Source organism: Mirounga leonina, unplaced genomic scaffold (assembly GCF_011800145.1).
Source record: "Mirounga leonina isolate KUSES-001 unplaced genomic scaffold, KU_Mleo_1.0 Mir_101664, whole genome shotgun sequence".
Taxonomy (NCBI): Eukaryota; Metazoa; Chordata; class Mammalia; order Carnivora; family Phocidae; genus Mirounga; species Mirounga leonina.
Genome location: NW_023270175.1, coordinates 20,223,976 through 20,242,429, shown reverse-complemented (window position 1 = coordinate 20,242,429; position 18,454 = coordinate 20,223,976). Strand labels below are relative to the sequence as shown.

Below are 18,454 nucleotides of genomic sequence, written 5' to 3'. Positions count from 1 at the left end.
CCCCACCCCAGGCTCTGGCTCCGAGAGGAATGTTTATCCTTCCTCCTCCCCTGAGCTGGCCTGTCTCAGAAAAAGCCAGTGTCCTCTCTCCCTAGTGTTTGGGAAGCCCCAGTGCACGCCTCGGGGAAGCTGGTTACAGCTGGGGAGCTACTTTCTTCAGCTGGGGTGAGTCCCCTCAGGAAAGCCCACTCTGTAAAAGAGCCGCCAGCCACTGGCCAAGGAAGCCCGCCCTTCTCCCGGGATGGCTGGGCTGGGGGGGCGCCCACTCACCACTCAGCCCTCGGAGCCATTCCTACGTGGGAAGGAATGAAGGCCCCATTTGGAGGGATCAGGGCATGCCACTGACGAGGGAAAAAGACTCAAAAAGGGGAGTTTGGGGGCTCCCAGAAGATGCATTTGGTGAACTGGACATGTCCTTTCTGCCACAGCTTCTAGAACAAGGCTTTGGTTCCCCTGAAGTATGGATCACTCCTAACCAGCATGAGTCCCTACAGGGGAAGTGGGGAATACGGGGCCAGCTTTGTCTCCACACCCAGGGCACGAGCGGGCAGCTCGTTGCACCAGCGCCTATAGGCAGCTCCCAGTACATGCCCTCTAGAACACTCGGCCAGAAAGCAATACTTCCGAGAGCCAAACAGACCCAATGGACAGGTACTTACCTAGCCATTGGTAAGGTCCCAGTGAGGGGCCCCAGAGGCAAACTTTTGATTTTATTTTTAATGTATTTACACTCTGCTCCCATCCACAAGTTTAAGGTGGCTTCCAAGTAATCCATCCAAATACAATAAAATAGATCCATTTGGAAGAGGGGAAGGGGGTCTTCATGGGACTCCCTGAAGGAGGGGAATTGAAATGAGTGAGGAGCTTCAGTGAACTCCACCTCCAGGAGTAAAGGCAGAGGGCACAGCCTTAGAGGATAGGCCAGGGACGAGGACTGTGAGAACCCTGTGTGGCTCTGGGACCACTGACCCTCCCGCTGTCTTTTCTCTCTCCCCCTCAGCCCCGTTCCAGGACTGGGAACGACATGATTTCCAGAGACCAGAGGACGGGGGAAATGTCCCCCCAGACGTCCTATAGCCCCTTGTGCACTGTGTTAGCCATCCTGAAGGTCGAGCAGGTGGACTTGATGGGGCCATGCCAAGGAGGGACCCCGAAGACAGCCTTTTAGGTCAGACAGCCCTGCCTTCCCCAGTGGAGCCAGATTGCCGGGGTTTCAGTCCCAGCTCTGTCACCCACTGGCTTCGTGGTCTCAGGCAAGTGACTTCGCTTCTTTGAGCCCACAGTTTCCTCACCTGTGAAATGCGGTAATACTAGGACTAAGTTCTTTTTTTTTTTTTAAGACTTTATTTATTTATTTGACAGAGAGAGAGAGCACAAGCCAGGGGAGTGGCAGGCAAAGGGAGAAGGAGAAGCAGGCTCCCTGCAGGGCAGGGGGAGCCCGATGCGGGGCTCGATCCCAGGACCCCGGGATCATGACCTGAGACGAAGGCAGTCGCTTAACCAACTGAGCCACCCAGGCGTCCCTAGGACTAATTTCTTAGCAAGATGATGAGGACTAAATGAGTTCATGTTTGTGAAGATCTCAGAACATGCTTGCCATAAAGAGTCAATGCGGTATGAGGGTGGGTGAAGTCAAATAGGTAACTACAGCGAAAACGGGTGTCGTCTGTACCTTGACCTCTCTGCCCCTGGCATCCAGCACTGCTGAAATGGCAGTTAATATAGCAAAGATCAGCTGGGTTGAAGTGTCAACCCTGGAAGCAAATAAACCAAGCAGGCACCCCTCCCCCATCTTCTGGACTCTGCCCCCGGGAGGGTGTGTGCGGGCGCATGTGTATAAATATAGGGGCGGTCACAGGGGGTGGAGGCATGAGTCAGTTTCATAGAAGCTGGTCTTTGCGGTGATGAGACCCAGAACCTCACCCCCCAGCCGGCCAGGCAGCAGGAAGGAGGTTTATCCCCTCAGAACGAGGGTTGGGCTTCCCTTTGCCGTGATTAGAGGATGCAGTGGGCAGCTCCCTTCCAGCAGGAGGCTCCTTCTCCTCATGGAATAAGGTAGTGGTTATGGTCCAGGAACTTTGTTAGCGAGGCACAGTGCGCCTGGCTGGAGCCCCTTGTGAGCCAGTTAGTTTGGTTTGGTTCTGTGGGCACAGAGTGGGTCAGATCCTGAGCCCTGGCTGAGCGCTAAGCTCAGTTAGTCATGGTGCAAACCTATGCTGCCTCCTCAGAGGCCTTGCACTACGTGTGGTTAGAGTACCACCGTGGCTCACCAAGGTTCCAGTCAATTCCACGTAAGCCTCTATTTGGTGGTCCTTGGGCACTCTCCCAACCATCTGTCTTTGGTAGCCTGATCCCTTTTTACTTCTCTGTCAGCTTATGCCTCTCTCCTCACTGGGCCCATGTCAACCACACTGCCCTTCCGTCAGTCTCGAATATTCATCATGCCCCATCTAGCCACAGGGCCTTTGCTTGTTCTTTTTTCTCCACCTGGAATTCCCTTCCTTCCTCTCTTGCCCCGTGAACTCCTTCTCCTTCAAGTCTCACCTCAAGTGTCACTTCATCTGGGAAGCTTGCCCTGACCCCCTTGCTAGGTTGAATTTCCCTATCAGTCCTCTTACTGCCTTTGTCACAGATCCCACCATCTGCTTCCCAACACTTCCTCAGTTGTGGAGAGGATCGTGGCTCATGGCTGCCTCTTCCCCTCACGTCTGCTGTTACCCTGCGTGACATCAAGTTTCCTTTCAACAATCTACCTGATGTCCTGGTTCTTCAAGTTCAAGCCCCTCAATTCAAAGCCTTTCTCCTCCACTTCTCCTCAACCTCCCACACCAAAAGCAGCATCTTGAGCCTTGTCATTGCTTGGGATTGCCATTCTCTGATACAGTGAACTCCAGCTTCCCATTCTCTGGCCACATCCTCTTATCCTTCTGTCAATAGTCCTCTCTTCCTTACTCCTATCAGACCTGCTTTTTTTACCTCACCAAAATTTCCTGTCACTTACCTTACGCTCTTCCTATCCATTTATCAGCATCCCCAGTCTCACTTCCCTCCCTCTTTGGTCCAGGTAACATAATCCATCACTCCAACTTCCCTTTAATTAGCACATTTAACTTTTCTGTACCTCTGTCCTTCCACTACATCCATCCTGCCAATCTCCATCTTCAAGTAAACCACACTCCTACCCCAAGGCCTTTGCACACACTGTTCCCACTAATAGGAATGCTCTTTTTCCAGATATCAACGTGGCTCACTTTACTTCCTTCAGACCTCTATTCAAATGTTACCTCTACGGAAAGACCTTCCCTGATCTTATTTGAACAGTGCCTCTGTCATTCTTTATCTTCTTATTCTGCTTTATTTACCTTCAGAGCATTTACCTGACAATATATTATTATCTGTTTGCCTATTTCTCTCTCACTAGTATGCAAGCTCCATGAAAGTAGGGACTGTTTATTTTGTTCACTGCTGTATCCCAGAGCCTAGAAACACTGCCTGGCACTTAGTAGGCACTTGTAAATATTTGTTGAATGAATGAATAAACCCCAGGGCATTTGAACTATTTGTCTTCTTCATAGGAGAAAATATCACACCTCTGTGGGTTGGAGTCACTCCAGATTCATGGTGCCCCATGTCAGCAGGCCTCTTGATGCTACGCGGCGGCAATCCTTTCACTTGTCCTGGGTCAGCTCCCTTTCCTGCTGCCCTCGTAGGCAATTCCCGACTTTTACCCTGGTCCTCAGACCCCTAACCTGCCTGCATTCCATGACCGATGGATCTTCTAGATGTTTCTGCCTTTGCATTATTTCAAACAAGTGCACTGAAAATCTTTGCACACGTAGAAAGATTTCTCTGGGAGCCACATCTAGAAGTAGAAAGTATGCATTTCTCATGTCAGTAGATTCTATCAAACTGCCATCCAAGAAAAGCTATGCCAGGTCACATTCATACCAACAGGGTATGAAAATAACTGTTTCCACAACCTAATCAACATGGATGTCATCAATTTTAAAAGATTTTTTTCAACTTGATGGGTGAAAATTGGTTTCTTGTTGTTTTATTTGTATTTACCCTATTGCTACTAAAGGTTGACTATGTTGCTGTATGTTTTATTTGTCTTTTATTTTTACATCTCTGAATACCTGTTCCTTTCCTTAGCCCATTTTCTTGTTGGGTTGTTTGTCTTTCTTATTGGTTTAAAAAGATCTTCATATATTTTACATATTTCTCCATTATACGTTTGACATATTACAAATATTCATATGCCACAAATATTTTCTCCCTTTTAGCTTTGTTTTTTAAAGACATAGTTTTTTATGTAGTAAAAAAAAAATCTATCAAGGTATTATTTTATGATTTCTAGGATTTGTGATCTACTTGAAAAGGAAATATTATCCCACATTTTCTTATAGAGTTTTTTATTTGTGTGCATGTGTGTGTGTGTGTGAGAGAGAGAGAGAGAGAAAGAGAGAGAGTGCATGTGTATTTAGCTCATTATTTCATCTAGAATTCATATTTGGATATGGTAAGAGGTACAGGTCCAACGTGATTTGGGGTTTCTTTTTCTAATTTGGACAATTAATCATCCCAAAATCACTTATTGACTAGTACAGCTTTCTCACCGATTTACAATATGCCTTCACCGAGCTGTACTAGACTCTATTTTGTCCAATGGATTGATTTGTGCCAACATCCCACTGTTTTAATTAATACAGTCTATGTTTTGTTTTGAGAGCTGCTAGTACAAGCCTTCCTCCCCCTTTAGAAGTACTTCTTTGTCAGGGCGCCTGGGTGGCTCAGCCGGGGGTGAGCATCAAACTCTTGGTTTTGAGATCGAGCCCCACCTTGGGCTCCATGGAGCCTGCTTAAAGATTCTCTCTCTCTCCCTCTCCCTCTGCCCCTCCCCGCTCTCTCTCTTTAAAAAAGAAAAAAAAGTCCTCTAGTCACGTTTTAGAAATAAACAAATGGTCAAAAAAAAACCTAAACCCAAAACAAACAAAAACCCAAATATTATTTTGTCATAATTGCAGTTTTTTCTTTAGGTGATCTCAAGATCAGCTCCTCAAGCCCAACAAAATTCTATTATTGATTCAAGTTGAGATTGTATTAAATGTATGAATTAATCTGGAGAGAATGTCTATCTTTCTAAGACTGGGCCTTCTTATTCTGGAACATACCATGTCTCTTCATTGATTCAGGTATTTTATGCCTTTCTGTCAAGTTTTCCACCCTCACCCTCACCCACCGTGGCCTGATTTCAGCCCCTATGACTCCACCACAGGTGCTCTTGTTAGAGTCAGCAATGACCTTTGAGGTGTTCTCCCCTTGGGAGTGGGGGACTATGTCTTCTCCCTTTGAAGCTGGGTGGATTTTTGTGACTGTTTTGACCAATAATGTATTGTGAAAGTGACACCATGTGGCTTCTGAGGCTAGATCAGAAAAGTCGGTACGGCTCCTGCCTTGCTTGCCAAAATACTCCTTTTTCTTAAAAAAAAAAAAAAGAGGTGAAATTTACATAACATAAAATCAGCCATTTTAAAGTGAACAATTCAGTGACATTTAATATATTCACAGTGTTGTGCAATCACCACCCCTGTGTAGTTCCAAAACATTTCCATCACTCCACAATGAAACCCCGTACTCATTTCCTCCCCCTTCTCCCTGCCCCTGGCAGCAACTAATCTACCTTCTGTCTCTGTAGAATTACCTATTCTGGACATTTCCGAATACGTGGAATCATTCACTATGTGACCTTTCCTTTCTGGCTTCTTTCACTTGGCATAATGTCTTCAAGGTTCACCCATGTTTCAGTACTTCATTCTTTTTATGGCTGAAATCATATGCCGTTGTATGGGTATATCACAATTTGTTCACCCATTCATCCACTGATGGAAATTTGGGCTGTTTCCACCTTTTGGCCATTGTGAAGAGTGCTGCTATGAACATTCATGTATGAGTTTTTGTTTTAACATCTGTTTTCAATTCTTTGGAGTATATACCTAGACGTGGAATTGCTGGGTCATAGGGTAATTCTATGTTTAACTTTTTGAAGAATCACTGAACTATTTTCCACACCATTTTAAATTCCTCCCAGCAATGTACAAGGGCTTCAATTTCTCCATGACCTTGCTAATGCTTGTTCTTTTCCTTTTTTTTTTTTTAAACGATAGCCATACTAATAGGTATGAAGTGGTATCTCATGGTTATGATTTGAGTTTTCCTAGGGATTAATAATGCTGAGCATCTTTTCATGCCCTTTTTGGCCATTTGGATATCTTCTTTGGAGAAATGTTTATTCAAGTCCCTTGCCCGTTTTAAAATTGGTTTGATTTGTGAGAGTTATTTATATGTCCTGGACACTAGGCCCTTATTGGAGACATGGTTTTCAAATATCTTTTCCCATTCTGTAGGTTATCTTTTCACTTTCTTGATAATGCCCTTTGGTGAACAAAAGTTTATCATTTTGATGAAATCCAGTTTATCTATTTTTTGTTCTTTTGTTGCTTGGCTTTTGGTGTCATATCCAAGAACCCTTTGCCAAATCCAAGGTCATAAAGATTTACCTCCATGCTTTCTTCTAAGGGTTTTATAATTTTTTTCTCTTATATTTAGGTCATTGGCTCATTTTGAGTTAATTTTTGTATAATGACCTGAGCACCCTTGTCAGAAATCAATTGGCCATAAGTGTTAGTGTTTATTTCTGGACTCTGTTCTATTCCATTGGCTTTTCTGTCTGTCTTTATTCCAGTACCACACTGTTTTGGTTACTGTAGCTTTGTGGTAAGCTTTGAAACCAGAAAGTGTGAGTCCTACAGCATTATTCTTCTTTTTCAAGATTGTTTGGGCCATCAAACCCCCTTGTAATTTCACATGAATTAGATGCTCAGCTTCCTTTTCTGCACAAAAAGGCCATTGGAATTTTAATAGGGATTGCATTGAATTTTTAGCTCACTTTGGGCAATACTACCATCTTCACAATATTAAGTCTTCCAGTCCATGAGCAAAGGATGTCTTTCCAAGGCCTTCTTTCATTTGTTTTGGTAAGCGATGTTTTGTACTTTTCAGTATATAAGAATTTCACTTCCTTGTTTATATATTTATTGATAGAGATCTTCTTCTCATGCTATTATAAATGAAATTGTTTTCGTAAGTTCTTTGTGGCTTGTTTGTTGTTGGTGTATGGAAACCTACCCTGAGACCTCTAGGCTATGAGGAAGCTCAAAGTAGCCCATTCTGGAGGCATTTTGGAGAGGCCCTGAGACCATCTGGAGAGAGCGAGAGAGAGATTGATGCTCAGGCAGCTTCCAGCTGCTCCAGCCACCTCCCTCCCCATAGTGTTCCAGCTCGGGCCACTCTCACAACTGTGTGAGAGACCCTGAGCCAGACTGTCTAGTCCCCCAAATTCCTAACCCATAAAAACCATGAGAGATAATAGAATAATACACAGATTTTTGTTGTTTGAGGCCACTAGGTTTTAAGGTGACTTTTTTTTTTTTTATATAGCAATAGATAAACAGAACCGTCTTCTTTTTTTTTTTTTTTTTAAGATTTTATTTATTTATCTGAGAGAGAGAGAATGAGAGAGAGCATGGGAGGGGAGAGGGTCAGAGGGAGAAGCAGACTCCCCACTGAGCGGGGAGCCCGATGCGGGACTCGATCCCGGTACTCCAGGATCATGACCTGAGCCAAAGGCAGTCGCTTAACCAACTGAGCCACCCAGGCGCCCAAACAGAATCGTCTTCTAATGACAAAATCTAAAGGACCATTTTGAGTACACTGACCTCTCTGTGGTAGATGATCTGGTAGGACTGTTCCCTCCTTGAAACTTTCTCTTTCACTGACTTCCTTCACAGGTTTTCCTGGTTTTCTTCCTCTATCCATGGCGCTGCTTCTTAGTCCCCTACCTACACTCCTTTTATTCTACCTTCCCCTCAAATGTGGATGCTTTTACCTCGGCCCTCTTTTTTTCCTGTTGCATCTCACTCTCCCTGGAAAAGCTCCCATCTACAAGGTGATGCCAACCCGGACCTCTTTCCTGAGCTCTCGACTTGTAAAACCAAACGCCCACTGACCACCTCCACCTGGATATCTCACACTCACCATGGCCAAAACGGATCTCTTCATTTCTCCCGCAGCCTATCACGTTCCTCATCCAATCATCTCCACTGTTCCTATCTCAATGATGGGCGTCCCTATCCACCCAGTTGTCTGAGCCAGAATCCTGAGAGTTATTTCAGACCCTTCCCTCTCTCCTGTCTTCACTTGCAATTGATCGATATATTTTGTCATATCCACCTCGTAAGTACATCTAAAGGTCATTGTGGGTGTCTTCCACACCTGCATGCTCCCCCTAATCAACACAAGTGCACACGCAGTCTTTCCCATTCAGACTCACCATACCGAAGCACAGCTGGTGTGGTCCATGAGTGTGGAGCTGTCGGCTTCGCTGAAGAAGGTGAGCTGCTCGAGCCAGCCAGATCCCTCTAGCTCCAGAGTCTACGTCTTCACCACTGGCCATGGTGCGGGGGCTAGTTTTGTAACAGGAGAACGGAGGCAGACAAACCAACCAGCGTCTGTGACAACTGCCACATCTCCGCCACTCACTAGCTTTGTGACCTTAAGCAAGACATTCACTTCTCTGAGTCTCAGTTCATCTGTAAGATGGGGATAATAATAATTTTCCCTACTTGCAAGGCCGTTGCCAGGATTCAGTAAGATAATGCACGTGCAACACTTAGCATAGCGCCCTGCACACAGCAAACGCTCAATAAATGGTTGGGGAATGTTTAAGAAGGAGACTTAGAATCTGGCTGGCTCTAGCAGCTCACCTTCTTTGCTGAAGACGACAGCTCCACACTCACAGACCACACCAGCTGTGGCTTTTATATGTTGGGTCTGAATAGGGACGACTGTGTGTGTGTTTGTGTTGATTAGGGCAGAGTGTGGGTGGTGCAGAAGACACCGCCTTTTATCCCTAAGGTCAGGGAGGCAGATAGGGGCTGGAGAAACGGGTAGGTGCATGGATGCCGACTTAACCTAACTGGAGCCAGCACATCTGGATCCAGACAGCAGAGGGCAGCAGAGGTTGATGTGATTGCAGTTCCCTGGGTTGGCGTGGGGGTGGGGGTGGGGAAGAGAAACCTAAAGGAAGAACTTGGGGTCCTAATTCCAAATGCAGGGTGGGCTAGGGAAGCTGTCCAGAGCAGAGGAGTACTCTTTGGCTTCCTCTCCCTTGGGGTCTGGGATGAAGATGATTAAGGAAGTAGGGCGGCTTGGGAGGGGCAGAAGGGGCTAGAATTTAGGGGTGATAGCTGACTGAGTTGCGATATTTACAAAGTATATTAAAGAAAATACATCTATCCTAGTCTTGTATGTGTTTGGGCCTTCTCACTTTTCTTGGAGTCCCAATGGTCCTTCTAAGGGCAGAGTTATCAACTGGGGACCCTAGAGGGTGGGTACCCTTATGTGTGTTAGATGATGAATTTGTGATACAGGTAAGGAATGAGTCCCTAAGGTCCGAATGAAAAAAGCCTCAGGCTCAGGAGGAATCCAAGGCCCAGGGGAGGAGAAATGACTTGCCTAAGGCATATAGTTAGGATTCAAAGTAAAAGTTAGCACTTACGGAAACCTTATGGGTACTGCTGAACACATTACATATATTACCCCCACTTAGTCCTCACAATAACCTTATGGGGCAGAATCGGATGTTGTATCAACACATTTTACAAATGAGGAAACGGCAGCTCAGAAAGGCTAAGCCACTTGTCCAAGGTGCATGAGGATGTAAACCCAGCCGTACCCTCTGCTACTAGCCTAGACCCAAGATTAGGTCTCTGGACTCCCAAATCAGGTTGTTTTTGTTTTTTTAAAATCACTACTGTACTTTATGTTGGATGGAAACACAGTTTCAGTAGGTCAAATCCTGGTCCCAAATTATATATAAAAGCAAGGCAGTTTGCTACTTCAAATGGATTCTCAGTTAATTCTCTTGTAAGGTAAATATCCCCATTTGAAAAAAACCTCCTCTCATCCATAATTTACCCGCTTTGGGGTGTTCCTGTATTGTGTGAACTATCGGGGGGATGAGCTTCCTACAGAGCATTCATGCCTATCTGTGTTCTGCTTTAGCGGTCATCTTTCCCAGCCTGCTCTGGCTCTTTTCTGGGCTGCCTTCCTACCCCAGACTGTCAGTGTAGGTCCAGGGACAGTGAAAGAAGGTTAAGGCAATGAGATTTCAGGGGCAGTCCTCTATTTTGTTTTTCTTGTACTATTGCTTATTGTTGACCGAGCAACCATTCTTATTCTTATGCAGTGTTTGTCTGCATGGAGGCATGTGTGAATACATTCATTCAGCACTCCCTGAGCACCTACTATGTGTCAAACACTATGCTAAATCCTGGTGGATGCAAGGATGAACAAGGTATGCACAGTTTGAGTCTAGAAGGAAAGTGCATCAATTGCAAATCATTGCCTCTCCGGTGTTGCTTCGTGCAATCTCCTGTCTTCTCCATTCCTGTTGCTTTAGCTCGCGCTCTCACCATCTGTCCCTTCCTTGGGTCACTGCAGCTGGTCTGCCAGTCTCTGCCTCCTCCCAACCCCCCACCCCAGCCTGCACATAGCAGACAGCAGCGCACTGACTCCACCTTTGAAAACATCCCTTTCAACATGTCACATCCTTCCCCTGCTCAACCTGCTCAGAATCCTGCAATGACTCTCCATTTCCTGTCAAATGCGCCCCAAATTCCTTCACCATCTGGCTAGAGCCAAGCAATTCCATGAGCCCATCCTGCCCTATCTTCCCCTCCCTACCCTTATTTCCTACCTGTCCCTCTGCTCTAGTAGGGAGGGTCTTCCTACTCTTCCTATACACTGCCGTCTCATTCTTAATCTGTACTTCAGTTCCATCTCCTCAAGTCCTACCTGTCCTTCAGAAGATCCAACTAGAATACCACCTCCTGCTGGAAGATTTCCAGTAAAGACTGCCCCCTTCCTCCACTCTTCCTTCCCTATAACCGTGGGCCCAAATCCTGGCTGGTGTGAGGGTCAAACAAGATACCATCATGGGCAAATGCTTTGTATCACATAATGAAGTTGTCTTCATCTCGATTCTCATATCTACCTTTTACTACCATTACTATCTCTGCCAGATAGTGGGGATCAATGGTTTACAGACATGGAATCCTCATAACACTCTCCGGAATAGATAATATCTATTATTCGGTCCATCATTCAGATGAGGAACTGCAGCTCAGAGAAGTTAGCTATCTGGCCCAAGATCACACTTATAAATAGGTCCATCTGGGGAGCCTGTGTTCTTTCAGGAGATCGTCCATTGGACTGAGCTAGGTTGAATCTCAGTTCTGCTTTTGTTTTTTGGGTTGTTTTGCTTTGCTTTGTTTAGATCCCCATAGTTCACCTCTATATGGCCTTTGAGGTTTTTTCACACTTGATTTTTAAAGGTTCTATTGATATTTCTCCTGGTCATGACTCTCTGTTTCTATTTTATCATTTTTTATTGTTGTAAGCCACTTCCAAGCCTTTGGGAAACGAGGCGAAAGTAATTAAACACATGCACATAAAATGCCCTTCTTCTATCTTCCGTCCGAGCGTCCAAGAGAGAAGTGAGCTCTGTGAGGCCTTGAGGAAAAAGGCAAAATCCAAGTCAGAAGCCAAAGGCCACTTCCTTCTGTGAAATAAAAGAGCACACAGTCTGTGCCAGGTCCTCTAGCAAAATGCCAAACTGTGGCATGGGCTTTATTTCCTTCCAAGGCTGTATTTTTATTTTTAAGGAGCCATCAGGTGGTAACGGATGATTCATGCTTTACTTACTCTTCTTGTTTATTTCCCTTCTGCGACCTTCAGATTTTTTCCCCCTTAATGTTTGTTCCGGGTTTTAACAAAACACTGAGGTACTAGACTTGCCTTGGTAACTTTTCTTTTCTTTGGTCTAATGTCTTCTTAGGGAAAAAAAAATGAAAGGAAGTGACAGTATTCCAAAACCATCTTTTATTCCATCAGTAGACAGATTGCACCTGCTGCATCTAAGGTCACTCTCCGATCATTTCCTTTTTCAGTAGAACCTCATTTAGAAGACACTCCGTGAGTACCATGAGTAGTCTTGGGCCCTACCCGGCCCTACTTTGCCCACTCTTGGCAGAAAGAGCCATCTGAATAAATGGACTCCATGCACTGTATTTCCATACTCTAGGCAACAAATCTTATCACTCCTTTGGAAGCACCATTTGCATACAACTGATTGATGCTGGGGATTCTTTTTTTTTTTTCTTTCATTAAGGCAAGTCTTGATTAGGCTACAATTTGTTAGCCTACTTGGAGTAACTGTGAATTATTCAAAGCAATAAAACTTCATTTCTTTACAAGTAACCTACAATACAAATGGCTCACTAATTTGAAGGATTACCTCCATTAGTTTGAGTAAGTGAGATTGGACTACATTCAATAACAATTTATTGATTTCTTTCATCATTCAAATCATTCTCCCTAGGCAAGAATTCTTTTTAACATCCCCAGCACTCTAGGAAGACTGGAGCAGTGGACTCTCCCTTGGAGATAAAAATGTGCTGTCCACTCACCTCTCCTTGAGTTGGAACCTTAGACTTAGGGATCCCTTTGCACTTTACATCCACGTGCTTGCAGTCTGTCCTCTGTGGCTAAAAAACATGGGCTGAAGGTTCATGGTCGGGATATGGCTGGACTGGAGGACTGCTTCTGTGTGATGCAGCCCAAGTTGCTTTATCTCTCTAGGTTTGAGTTGCCTCATCCTGCAATCGTATACTCAGCCTGTGAAAAAGATTAAGGACAGTCAGAGACCAGGGTCAGGGCTCCGACTGGGAATGAAGAACTAAGTGAAGGGGCTTTCCGTTTCTAATCCTGACTGTCTTGACTGCTTATAGGTAGCCCTGTGCTCTACCCACTGACCTAAAGACACGAGACACTAGACAACTAGAGAAGACTAGAATTATAGGACAAAGACATTGAGGAAGGTGGGGAAAGATACTGGGTCATTCATATTCCCCACCCAGTACTTCTACACTTTCTGTAAAGAAGGCAAGAAGGAGAAGCTCGCTTCCAGAGCCACTGGTGTAGCAAGGCATTCTCAGATTCCGAATAGATAGCTGAAAGGGATGTCTTTCTTTGCTGTGAATTTCTCTCTGGGAGACTCTGGCCATGACATGCGGGTGAGTATGTTTCAGTGAAGTGTCTCTTCTTTCCTTATACTAAGGGCAGGGAGGAAAGGAGATGGGCTGGGCCACCTTGGCCATGTTTGAGTTACCAAACGACAATAGAATTCCTGCTTAGACTGCTAGGGAAATGGGTTTCTCTGATCTCCTGGGAGGAATTGTAATCACAAGTTTTGAAAAGCCTAGGGAATCTGTAACTGAAGGCTGTCTTTCATTTGGGACAGGAAGAGACGACACGGAGGGTGAGACTGATAAGTGCAAGGGCGTGAAGCACCACTTCCCTCCGCAGGACACTGAAGCTGGCCTAGAGAAGAGGAGGTGGTGGTGGGGCTGGGAGAATCTACCCTATTTGACCTAAAGGCTTGCAACCACCCTAGGAGGTCATTACCATTATTATCCCTGTGTTACAGGTCAGGAAACTGAGGCACAGAAAAAAAGAGAGGTCACAGGGCTAGTGAATTGCAGAGCTGCAATTTGAACCCCAGATTGTCTGACTCCAGAGCCTCCAGTTATGGTTATTTGGAAATATACCTGGGATAACAGGGAGAGATGGAGAAGAAGAGGTGGAGGGGGTTATGGTAACACGACCCCTCAAGGGCCCTGAGGTGGCCTCAGTGCCAGGAGGTAGCTTAGTGTAGTGGTTAAGACCATACATCAGGGGTCCAACAGTGTAAGTTAACAGTCTGGGTTCAAATCCCAGATCTACCACTTCCTGACTGTGTGACCTTGGGTCAGTTATTTGACCTCTCCATGCCTCAGCTTCCTCATCTGTGAAATAGGGAAATAGGGGTAATCATTGTACCCACTTCATAGGGTTCTTGTGAAGATTGAATGAATCAATGCAAGAGGATGTTTAGGTACCACCCGACACTCAGTGAATGCGACTTACTTATTTAATATCTAACGTAGCGATGAAGTGCGCAAGTGGTAGGTCTGTGGTTGCCTGGGAGCTCTGTGAGCCTCAGTTCCTCCCTGAAACCTGCTTGAGGGTTCCTGTGGGACGTTGAGGTGATGTCTGAAGAGAAGAGCACACAGTGAGTACTAGATTCCCAGCGCCATTTTGCACTATTACATCAGCCCCGTGCAACTAACCCTAGGGTAGAGTCCACATTCTCCTGTTGGCCTAGGATCTGGGAGTTTAGATACTAGATGAGTGGGTCATTGGCAAGGGGTGGGGTACACCTTGTGCTATGCAAGGAATTCCATTTTTAATGCACGTGACCTTAGGTCCTGCTGACAGTGAAGAGGGCAAGAGGCCATGGCCTCAGATATCCCTGGGCCCAGGTCGAGAGCCTCAAGAATCCAAGCCCTGCAAGGTGGTAGAGCCGATGGGGAAGAGCCTAGCCTCCAGAGCCAGACCTACCTGGGCTCAATCCCAGCTCTAGCACATATTGTGCGACCTTGGGCAGGGCATTTTGTCTCTCCGTGCCTCAGTTTCCCCACATGAGAAATGGAGATCATAGTCGTACCTTCTTCACCGTGGTGTTATCAGGATTAAGCATGTGAACACGTGTAGAGAGCTTAGAGTAGTGCCTGGCACGTAGGATGATTATTGTTGATTTATTTCCAGAGAAACCGGAAGATGAATGAAAAAATGAAGGAAAGCTGTGGCACTCCTCCCCACCCTCTCCCCCTCCCCACCCCCGGCTGGAAGACGCTCCTGTCCAAATGGGAAATTGAAGCTAAAATAGCACAATAAAGGAAAGGAAGCAGATGGGCTCCCACTCGCTGTCCCGAGGAATGTGCTGACTGTTCAGGAACAGGCCTTTGGCAGTCACTTAACACAATCACGAAGCAAAAGGAAATGATCAAGTCTGTCATCAGGGTCAGTGCCAATTTATTTAAGAAAGTGGCAAGGCTGAAGAGGAGGATGTGGGGAATGGGAGGCCCCATACATTCCTGGAGCTCTTTCACAAACCCCCCCGGGGTGGCAGTGCCAGGTGAATGTGGCTGGAGAAGCATCCCCCCGCCCCATTTCATCCTTTCCAACGTCCCCGAGCGAGCAGCCTTGACCAGAGGCTGGGACTGGGGACTTTGAGCCAGGCACGATCAGAGGATTGGTGGTCTGCATGGGTGTGTGGGGGGGAGTCCAGTTGGGGCCCCCGTGCTTCCTTGATTCGATTTGGCAAACTTGTAGCAAGCGCCTTCTCTGCCCGGTAGTGGGCTAGGAGCCATGGGGGATGCTGGGAAGAGTGGTACAGATAAGGTCTTTGGCCTGGAAGAACTCAGAGAGGATAGAAACACGGAGGGGGCGGCGCCTGGGTGGCTCAGTCGTTAAGCGTCTGCCTTCGGCTCAGGTCATGATCCCAGGGTCCTGGGATCGAGCCCCGCGTCGGGCTCCCTGCTCCACAGGAAGCCTGCTTCTCCCTCTCCCCCCCCCCCCGCTTGTGTTCCCTCTCTCACTGTCTCTTTCTCTGTCAAATAAATAAATTAAAAAAAAAAAAGAAAGAAAGAAACACGGAGGGGTCAGGGACCAAACTGTTACCCCTTTGCTAAGGAGTTTACATGGAAAAAAGAGAACGTCTGGAAAGGATAATGCTTAACATGAAATAACCTCTGTTGGTGGAATTAGTGCAGAGGTGTTATTTCCTGGTGGGTAGAGGGACCTGACAGACTGTAAATTCATTAAAGGAAAGGTTTCTGCCTCTGTCTATCCCTTGACCAGTCACTAGCTGGCTTTACACTTAAAGAGACTTCTAGGCAGGGCATTTAGAATTAGATCCCACCAGCTCTGACTGAGAACTCTGTGCCAGGCACAATGCCACGTGCTCTCCCACGCTTGAATATCATAGAAAATATGTCTGAGGTAGATTAACGTACATATTGAGTGATTTGGCATGAATCATAGAAAGGCCTGTAGCTGTAATATGGCCCAGTGGTCCTCACAGTGTGGTCTCTGGACAAGTGACATCAACTTCACCTGGGAACTTGTTAGAAATGCAGATTCTCAGCCCCATCCCATATGCACAAAATCAGAAACCCCGGGGGTGGGCCCAACAATCTGGCCCTCCAGGGGATGCTGGTGCAGGCTCAAGACAGGACCACTGCCCTAACCCGGTGATCTTTAAAACCCTTTAGGATGGAATCAGAGAGGGAGGCGACCCATAAGAGACCCTTAACTCTAAGAAACAAACTGAGGGTTTCAGAGGGGAGAGGGTTTGGGGGAGGGGGTAACTGGGTGAGGGGCATTAAGGAGGGCATGTGATGTGCTGAGCACTGGGTGTGATATGCAACTGATGAATCGCTGAACTCAACCTCTGAAACTAATAATACGCTATATGTTAATTCATTGAATTTAAATTAAAAAAACCCCCTTAACCCAGCGATCTGAGGTGCCATGAAGGTTCTGGGGAAACCCCTGGGGAGGGGAAGGGGCTTGAACAACTCTGTTTTCATCTGCCTCACATGTTGAGCTGCCACCTATCCTGCCTCATCACCAATACGGATGCGGACACTGAAGCCCAGAAAGGGGAAGGCTCCAGGAAGCAAGGATGGGACTAGAATCCAGGCCTCCTAACTTTTGGCCCAGGGTGCTTTGAGGCATCTCGGGCAGCCCCCACATGAGAGAAGAAACAGGAAGACAAGCCTTTGAGCTATATTTCATTAAGATCCCGGGGGCAGCCTGCTTCTCTTTCTAGTTATACCGGGAAAGGCCAGAGGCTTCTAAGGTTCTTGGAGGTAGCCCTTCTGGTTTCCTCTCTCCTCCTATGGCCCGGGGCTTGAAGTCCCAGACCACCTCCCAGCCAGCCGGACTCCCCCCACCAACCACCAGCATTCATCTCAAGGTGGAACATCGTGGAGGTCTGCCTGAACTCCCAGCCTGGCCTCTCGTGCCCACCTGATGTCTGAGGCTCTGCCCGAGTCTACAGTGCCCTGGTCTCCATTCTTTACCCAACGCCATGCCAGGCAATGCTCGGTCATTGTTATCACACCAGGACCTGGGATCATCGTGAACCTCTCTTGGGGGGGCGGGTATCCTTGCCTTCTGTACCAGGTCTCCTCCCTTCCCAGCCCCCAACACTCTGTCAAGCCTATGGTTCCAGCAGGTGGCTCACAGGGCTCAGCAAGTGAGCAGGGGAGACGTCGGCGGGATTGAGGTCTGCGGGATTGAAGTCTGTACCGCCCGCTGCCAATTCTGCCCAAGGCCCAAAGTCTCAGCTAATCGGACTTCCCCGACTGCTGCCTATGCTTTTTCAGATGCTGGGTATCACCTTTGACCTCAGACTTGAGCTGCTGCCAACCTCTTGTGGTTGTTTTCCCCAGGGCAACAGCACTCAGTCCAGCCATCTCCACATGGAGGGGAAAATGCAGTGGCTTCTCTGGGTGCCAAATGACAGTGCTGAGGCCAGTGGGGGTCTCCAGAGGCTGAGCCTACGTGAACAAAGTCAGGGCAACTGTGGTGTAGTGTGTGAGTCAGCTGCTTGGCTCTTCACTTGAGGGAGAGAGAGGGAGGGGGCAGGAGGAGGGAGACAGGGAGACAGAGAGAGACAGAGAGATCGAGAAAGTGCGCACGTGCGCACATGCACACACGGTGGAGGAGATGGATTTCTGGAGGACAGAGCGAATGAAAAGAAATTGAAAACATGACCACTAAAAGGCTAACATTTGCAGGCCAAGCCAGCTCATCCCTCCTGCAAAAGAGTGTTTGAAACCCTAGCCAGGTCCCCCCTGTCTGACTTCTTGGCCTCTGTGGACTGACAAAGCAGGAATTTCACAGCTGATGGAAGCGAGCAGTGTGAGGGAGAAAGCCGGGCCTCTGGAGTCAGATGCATGGACATTCCACTCTGGGCTCAGCCACTCACTAGATAATCAAACGTATGTGAGGGACTTCACCTTGAACCTCGGTTTCCTCAGCTCCAAAAAAGGAATGGTAATATCAGGTTGAACCATACAAAAATGCTATTTTATAAGTTAAGAAAGTTTGAATATTGCCAATTTCCTATTGGTTCAACCCAACAGCATCTTTCTCCCAGGGGTCTTGTGCAGGTTAAATGAGGTAATATAAAGAAGTGTCAGCACCTGACACATAACAAGGACCCACTAAAGGGTAGATGATGATGACGGGTATCTAACAAAGGCTGGCCGTCTCACAAATACAGGTCCTGGGCCACCTGAAAAACATCACCGACATCATCTGAGGGGTTAAAATGGACCCTTGGCCAAATACTCCTCCTCTCTGGACTGGGTCAGCTCTTAAAATTTCTTGCTTAGAGGTCACTCTTTGTGGTGAAGACACTGTCCAACAAAGCCTCCCG

General features: G+C 46.8%; 1 long non-coding RNA gene across 2 annotated transcripts; it reads left to right on the top strand.

The window, feature by feature from the left end:
* The first annotated feature begins 3 nt into the window (after positions 1–3).
* LOC118011534 lies at positions 4–15,248 on the top strand. 2 transcript variants are annotated; one of them, XR_004679495.1, is made up of 3 exons: positions 4–165; positions 10,310–10,417; positions 14,770–15,248. It is a non-coding gene; the product is annotated as an uncharacterized LOC118011534 (long non-coding RNA). The 2 variants fall into 2 exon arrangements; XR_004679494.1 differs by lacking the exon at positions 4–165 and adding an exon at positions 5,113–5,195.
* The last annotated feature ends 3,206 nt before the right edge of the window (positions 15,249–18,454 follow it).